The sequence below is a fragment of the Desmodus rotundus genome, chromosome 4 (assembly GCF_022682495.2).
Source record: "Desmodus rotundus isolate HL8 chromosome 4, HLdesRot8A.1, whole genome shotgun sequence".
Lineage (NCBI taxonomy): Eukaryota > Metazoa > Chordata > Mammalia > Chiroptera > Phyllostomidae > Desmodus > Desmodus rotundus.
The window spans coordinates 111,061,523-111,068,902 of record NC_071390.1 but is presented as its reverse complement, the minus strand read 5'-3'; the positions used below and the strand labels follow the sequence as shown (position 1 = coordinate 111,068,902).

At 37.8% G+C, this 7,380-nt stretch overlaps 1 pseudogene; it reads left to right on the top strand.

The window, feature by feature from the left end:
* Window positions 1-4,699: 4,699 nt before the first annotated feature.
* On the top strand, window positions 4,700-5,883 carry LOC112321075 (glyceraldehyde-3-phosphate dehydrogenase-like; annotated as a pseudogene).
* The last annotated feature ends 1,497 nt before the right edge of the window (window positions 5,884-7,380 follow it).

The window sequence follows — 7,380 nt, the reverse complement described above, 5'->3', positions numbered from 1 at the left end:
ATAAAAACCTACTAGAACTAACAAGTGAATTTCAGAAGTTTGCAGAATATGAAAATCAATATACAAAAATTAGTTCTATTTCTATATAATGATAAACTTAGAATTAAAAACTAAAAATATTTCCAATAGCATCAAAATCTGAAATACCTATGGAAAAATTTTGATTCACAAGAACTGTATACTGAAAACTAAACAATATTGCTGAGAAAAATTATAAAATGCTTAAGTATATGGAGAGATAAACCACACCTGTGGATTGAATATCACAATAACGTTAAGATGTCATTTCTCCACAAATGCATCTATCTATCTACTCAATCCCAATACAAATCTTATAAAGTGCTTTGTGAAAATTCAAAAAGGGATGTCAAAATTTATATGGAAATACAAAGAAACTAAAATAGTCAAAAATAACTAAAAAAGAAAAATAGTGTGAGGACTCAAACTAACAGAACTTGGGATATATACAGGTACAGTAATCAAAACAATGTAATATTGACATAAAGAAATACATTTGTGGGACAGAAAAAGAGATATGTACATAAAAGTTCACTTGATTTTTTTTTGCCGAAGTTACAAAGGGATTTCACGTTACTTTTAGGTACTGGGTTGGACAAAAAGTTCTCTTGTTTTTTTCTCTAAGGTGACTCTAGTAGTGCTTAGTTGTCTTTAATTTCACTGGAAACAATTTTGTTAGACTGTACTATAACAGCTGTCATACCAGTGTGAATTAAAAAAAAAAAACATCAAAATTAGTGAATTTTTGTGTAGTAATTTTAATATTGAAGATGGAAGTAACTGAGCAACATTTTTGGCATATTATGCTTTATTATTTCAAGAAAGGGAAAAACACAACTGAAATGCAACAAAAAGATTTGTGAAGTGTATGGAGAAGGGACTGTGACTGATCATATGTGTCAGAAGTGGTTGCGAAGTTTCCTGCTGGAGATCTCTCACTAAATAATGTCCCATGGTTGGGTAGACCTGTTGAAACTGTTAGCAATCAAATCAAGACATTAATGGAGAACAATCAACATTATACCACACAGGAGACAGCTGACATATTCAAAATAGTCAAATCAATAAAGTTACTTGTGAAAATGAAAAATGTGTCCTTTATTTTACAGAAAAAGAACCTAGATAGACACTTTGGCCAACACAATATTTACCTAAGAGAAGTAAAAACATATTCCCTTCTATAGACTTGCACATGGATGTTCATAGCAGCTTTATTCATGATTGTCAACTACTGGAACCAACCTCAACTATATAGGTTCCTGGAGTTCTCATAGTAGGGGACGTGCTGTGTCAACCGTAACTCCCCTTCAGTACCGCAACACCCAGTATTCCATCTACCTAGACTGTTAGCTGCATGTAGACTCATCGCATATAGACTCATTGCTGAATTCCAATCCCATAAATTTCCAGGCGAAGGCCAAAGGTAGCTGCCTTCTCTCAGAAGCAACCTAATTCAGTAACTAGTTGACAAAGGACTAAAAAGACGCAGTATCTTTGCCTCAAATTGAGACAAACCTGAAAGCCCTTGAACTCCAGGAATCCCTGGGATGAGCTGAAGCCTCTGTTCTAAAAAACATCTTATTCTCCATCTGCCCAATCCTACCTACTTCATTTTCTTACATTTTGTCCCTGAGAGGATTCCCCTAAATAAAGTTTCTACATGCAAATGTACCTGAGATTCTACGGAAAACATGATTTTCTCAATCACTGTGGCATATCAAAAGTTATTGGAGAACTGCACATGGGATTTGCAGTCTCAGCTCAAATGGCACATGTGTCATTTCTACCCACAGCTCTTTGGCCAAGGTCAGTCTCATGGTCCTGCCTGACAGCTAGTGAGATGATGAGATGGTTAATGTGAGGAAGAGAAGAAATAGTCAGTAAATCTCTGCATACATTACATTTCCTTGTGTTCAGGGACAATTGTCTTTCTTTTTATTGAGTCTACAAATATCAGGGAGGGGGACAAATTGTAAAGTATAGATTGTCTAACCATTATCCCATTAACCTAAAGCTAATACAAAATAATATTAAATGTAAACTGTAATTGAAAATTAAATTTTTTTAAATTTATTTTTACTTTGACCCAGCAATTCTGCTGCTGGGATTATACCCTTAAGAACTCTGAAACACCAATCCAAAATAACCTGTGCACCCCAATGTTCATAGCAGCACAATTTACAATAGCCAAGTACTGGAAGCAACCTAAGTGCCCATCAGCAAATAAGTGGATAAAAAAACTATGGTACATTTACACAATGGAATTCTATGCAGTAGAGAGAAAGAAGGAGCTTATACCCTTTGCAACAGCATGGATGGAACTGGAGAGCGTTATGCTAAGTGAAATAAGCCAGGCGGTGAGGGACAAGTACCATATGATCTCACCTTTAACTGGAACATAATCAACAAAAGAAAAAAGCAAACAAAAGATAACCAGAGACATTGAAATTAAGAACAATCTAACAATAGCCAGAGGGGAGTAGGGAGGGGTAGTGGGGAGAGGGATTTACAGGAACTACTATAAAGGACACATGGACAAAATCAAGGGGGAGGGTGGAGGCGGGGGAGGGAGGTGGGTTCACCTGGGGTGGGGTGGAGGGATGGGGAGAAAAGGCATACAACTGTAATTGAATAACAATAAAAATTAAAAAATAACATGGGGAAGGCATTTAGCACGATGTCTCTAAGTCATAGTAAGCACTAAATACACATTGTCCCTTCTTACTCCCTTCACCTTTTTCACCCAGTTTCCTAAGCCCCCTCCCCTGTAGCAACCATCAATTTGTTCTCTGCATTTGTCTGTTTCTATTTTGTCTGGTGGTTTCCATTGTTCTTTAGATTCCACATGCAAGTGTAATCACATGGTAGTTTTCTTTCTCTCATTTATCTCACTTAGCATACTACATGGACAGTGTCTTTTTCCCTGTTGAGTCTTTAGCATTTGGTCAAATGCCTGGCACTACTAGTCAGTGTTCTGTACATACTTTCATTAACTAACACATGCAATACTAATAAAAGTCATTGACCATTTCAGTTCAATGGAAAGACTTCCAAATAACTGATGTTATACAACTACATACTTTCTAAAATGATGTGGGAAAAGATTAATTTTAAGGAAGATGTGAAGAATCTTAGTTTTAAACCAGTAGAGCTGTGGCATTGGAAAGCTGTTTATGTAGAACTACTGCATTATATGTTGGGAAAAAGATCAGAAATTGAGGTTAATTCACCAAAAGAGGTGATAATTGCAACTGTGGTAGGTGTATACAACTGCCAAAGTTATCGAACTCACAAAAGCTGCTGGCTCAATATATTATCAAGTTAAGCAGTTACTTGTGCTTGCTATTAGTACAGAAATGCATTAACTATTCACAAATGAAATATAATTTTGCTTTATTAAAAATGATGAAGTACTCTTGAGGATGGATTCATCAGATACACAATATTTGTGAAAAAATGATTTATCTTTAGCATTCCCTGATTAACACCACTTGACTGGAATCACTCCTTCACTCAGCATTTCAAGTACTTATCCTTTACATCACAGCTAATTTGTTCTTGTTTGTATATCGCTGGGTGAAGTGTTTTAAAACTGTGCCCACATGTGTAGTATCTACCCAAAACTAATTTTCAGTTTCTAAGAAACTCTGCTATTTTTTTCACTTTCATTCAATTTTCAGTCTAACACTATGGTTCCTTTGTACCAGACACTAAGTACTTAAAAATATTATCTCAATTATTACACTGAAGCTAAATTTTTATTTTTATCAATATACCATGGAAGTAGTGTGCCCTTCTCAGTGCATCGAATTAAAATGTACATGATGTTGAAATGTCTTATTAGTGGTGAAGTTAATGGTGATTTTCTCATTAGGGTGGTTTAGGCTGAGTGTCTCCACTGAAAATATACTATTTTTCCCATTATAAAGAATAAGTGATTTGAAACTCTGCAAGATCCCATCTTTCCTCAAAGTTTTGCTGACTAATTTTGTTTTCATTGGTTCTGATCTAAGGTAATTATTATTCTGGCATTTTAATGTTGATTTTCCATTTTTCTATTCTTTCAGCTTTTATTAGTTGGAACTCTATAAGGAATAACTTTGTTTTATTCCTCATTTATTTATTCATTCAATTATTTATTCACTTCAGTATGGAATTATTTATTTTATTTATGGGTTATAATCCAGTGCTAATACTATTTTTTTGTGGCCCAATAAGTTCACGGTTGGGGCACTGGAAACTCAGGGTGGCTCCCTTGCCCCGTTGACATGTGCCATATATATATATTTTTAAGCGTTCTTACTTTTTGGCACAAGATGCTCCAGACTCATCTGCCAATATTTCCTGTCCCAGATATGGGCTGTAATTCTTCTTCAAGTTTTCCCTCATTTTGCAAATGGCCCTTAGAAAGATCTGACAGCATGATATGCTCGTTGCTATCGAGGTGTCATTGTTTCTAGGCTTCCATTGTTGACAGAGCTTAGAAAATATATCTGTGTACACTAACCCATGTTTCCATACACATTCATATATATTTTACATTTGTGTATTATGTATCTCTCTATCTATCAACCAATACATCTACCTGATTTTAAAGTGTGTTCATTTTGGCTCTTGGAACCTCCTGTTTGACAGACAACCCTGTCTTCCTGCACAGTGCCAGCCTCAACCCTGAGACACAATGCTGAAGATCAGAGTGAATGGATTTGTCTGTACTGGGTGCCTGGTCACCAGGGCTGCTTTTTACTCTGGCAAAGTGGATGTTGTTGCCATCAGTGATCCTTTCATTGACCTCAACTACATGGTCTACATGTTCCAGTACGATTCTACTCATGCAAGTTCAAAGGCACAGTCAAAGCTGAGAACAGGAAGCTTGTCATCAATGAAAGTCCATCTCCATCTTCCAGGAGTGAGATCCTGCCAACATCAAATGAGGTGATGCTGGTGCTGAATATGTTGTGGAGTCAACTGGTGTCTTCATTACCATGGAGAAGGCTGGGGCTCACCTGAAGGGTGGAGCCAACAGGGTCATCATCTCTGCCCATTCTGGGGATGCCCCCATGTTTGTGATGGCTGTGAACCATGACAAGTACGACAACTCCATGAAGATTGTCAGCCATGCCTCCTGCATCACCAGGTGCTTGGACCCCTAGTCAAGGTCATCATTGACAACTCTGGCATCGTTGAGGGACTCATGACTACAGTCCAGGCAGTCGCTGTTACTGAGAAGACTTTGGATGGCTCCTCTGGAAAGGTATGGTGTGATGGCTGAGGGGCTGCCCAGAACATTATCCCTGCTTCTACTGGTGTTGCCAAGGCTGTGGACAAGGTCATCCCTGAACTGAATGGGAAGCTCACTGGTATGGCCTTCCGTGTCCCCACCCCCATTGTGTTGGTTGTTGATCTGACCTGCCACCTGGAGAAAGCTGCCAAATATGATGACATCAAGAAGGTAGTGAAGCAGGCATCAGAGGGCTCCCTCAAGGGCATCCTGGTCTATACTGAGGACCAGGTTGTCTCCTGAGACTTTAACAGTGATACCCACTCCTCCACCTTTGATGCTGAGACTGGCATTGTCTACAATGACCACTTTGTCAAGCTTATTTCCTGGTATGACAATGAATTTGCTGCAGTAACAGGATGATGGACCTTATGGTCAACATGGCCTTTGGAGTGCAGAGGAGTAAGAGGTCCCTGGACCACCAGCCTCAGCAACAGGAAGAGAGGCCCTCAACTGCTGGGGAGTCCTTGCCCCAAATCGATTCCCCAACACACAGAGAATCTCCTAATCTCCAGTGTCCATCCCAGACCCTCTTAAGAGGGGAGAGGCTTAGGGAGCCCTATCTTGCCATGCACCATCAATAAAGTTTGCTGTACCCCCACCCAGAAAAGGTGTGTTAAGTCTGATGCTTCCAATTCAATTCTAATATACAGTTCATTCTAGCCCTTTTAACTTTTCTCTCCAACAGCAAGAATTCTGGCTCTAATTTCTACAATGTATGTATTTCTTTGTTCAAACTTAGTGTCCCCTAAAAAGTTTTAGAATCACTAACTCATAGTCTGGTGAGAAACTATTTTCTGACTTGAATAGATAATTTGTTTATAGTACTTTTTGTCTTCAGCTTTTCATTACCCAATCAAAATGTTTTGCAAAGTTACATAGGTTATTTTTCTCCTCCTCTCCTTCAGTGTATTATTGTTATTCATTTGTTACCCAGTTCACTTGGTACAGTTCATGTTCTGTTTGGGTTTTTCTCATATCCTATTTAATTTTTATAAATTCACATATGGTAAAATTCACTCTTTGTGGTATATGATTCTATTGGTTTGAACAAATGCTCAGAACTTTGTATCCACTATCACAGTTGTGATACAGAACAGTTCAACCAATTCAGAATATTCTCTTGTGCTGACCCTTTGCAGTGAGCTCCTCTCTCTGCTCCAACCCTGAGAAACCACTGATCCAACTTATTGTTGCCCATCCCATAATTTTGCCCTTTCTAAAATGTCATAGAAATGGAATTATAAAGTATTGAAACCTTTGTGCTCGGATTCTTTTACTCAGCAACATGCATAGGATTCCTTATGTTCCTACTTGAATCAATGGCTTGTTTTTATTATTCGGTAGGATCCCATTGTATCACGTACCCCACTTTGTTCCTCCATTCACTAGAAGAAGGCTGTATTGGTTGTTTCCAGTTCTTAGTGGTTATAAATAGAGCTGTTATAAACATTCATTGCAGGCATTTTGTATTAACACAAAGTTTTCATTTCTCTTGGGAAAATGTCTATGAGAGTGAGGGCTTAGTTTTATGGTAATTGTATGGTTAACATTTTTTTCTTTTATTTATTCTAAGGGGAGGGGAGGGAGAAAAGGAAGGACAGAAACATCGATGTGGGAGAGAAACATCTATTGGTCTAAAAAATGAAGTGGGATCCTCCAAACTTGACATCTATCCAGTCTTCAACATGGCAAAATCATTTGGTGAGTTTGCTTCTAGAATAACAATTTATGCCTTTACTAGTTTACTGATCACATTTGATACTTAATCCAAGCAATGACATCTGTATAGACAAGAATTGTGGAGAATCAACTAGATAAGAAGTGCTCTCCAAATGTACAGCTAAAACAGTCTCTGGGAAATGAGTAATTTTGTTGAGATAATTTGCTGACCCACATATTCAATATTTGCATAGGCAACAGAGTATCAAAGAGGTTAATTAATACCCAAAGCTACACAGTTAAAAAGAGATAGAACTGAAATTGGTATTAACAGCTCTTTGACACACCGGGCATGCCTGGCTATCAGGCTGACCTGGCTTCAGACTCTTAAGGGATCAGAACTATTGCTTTTGATGATA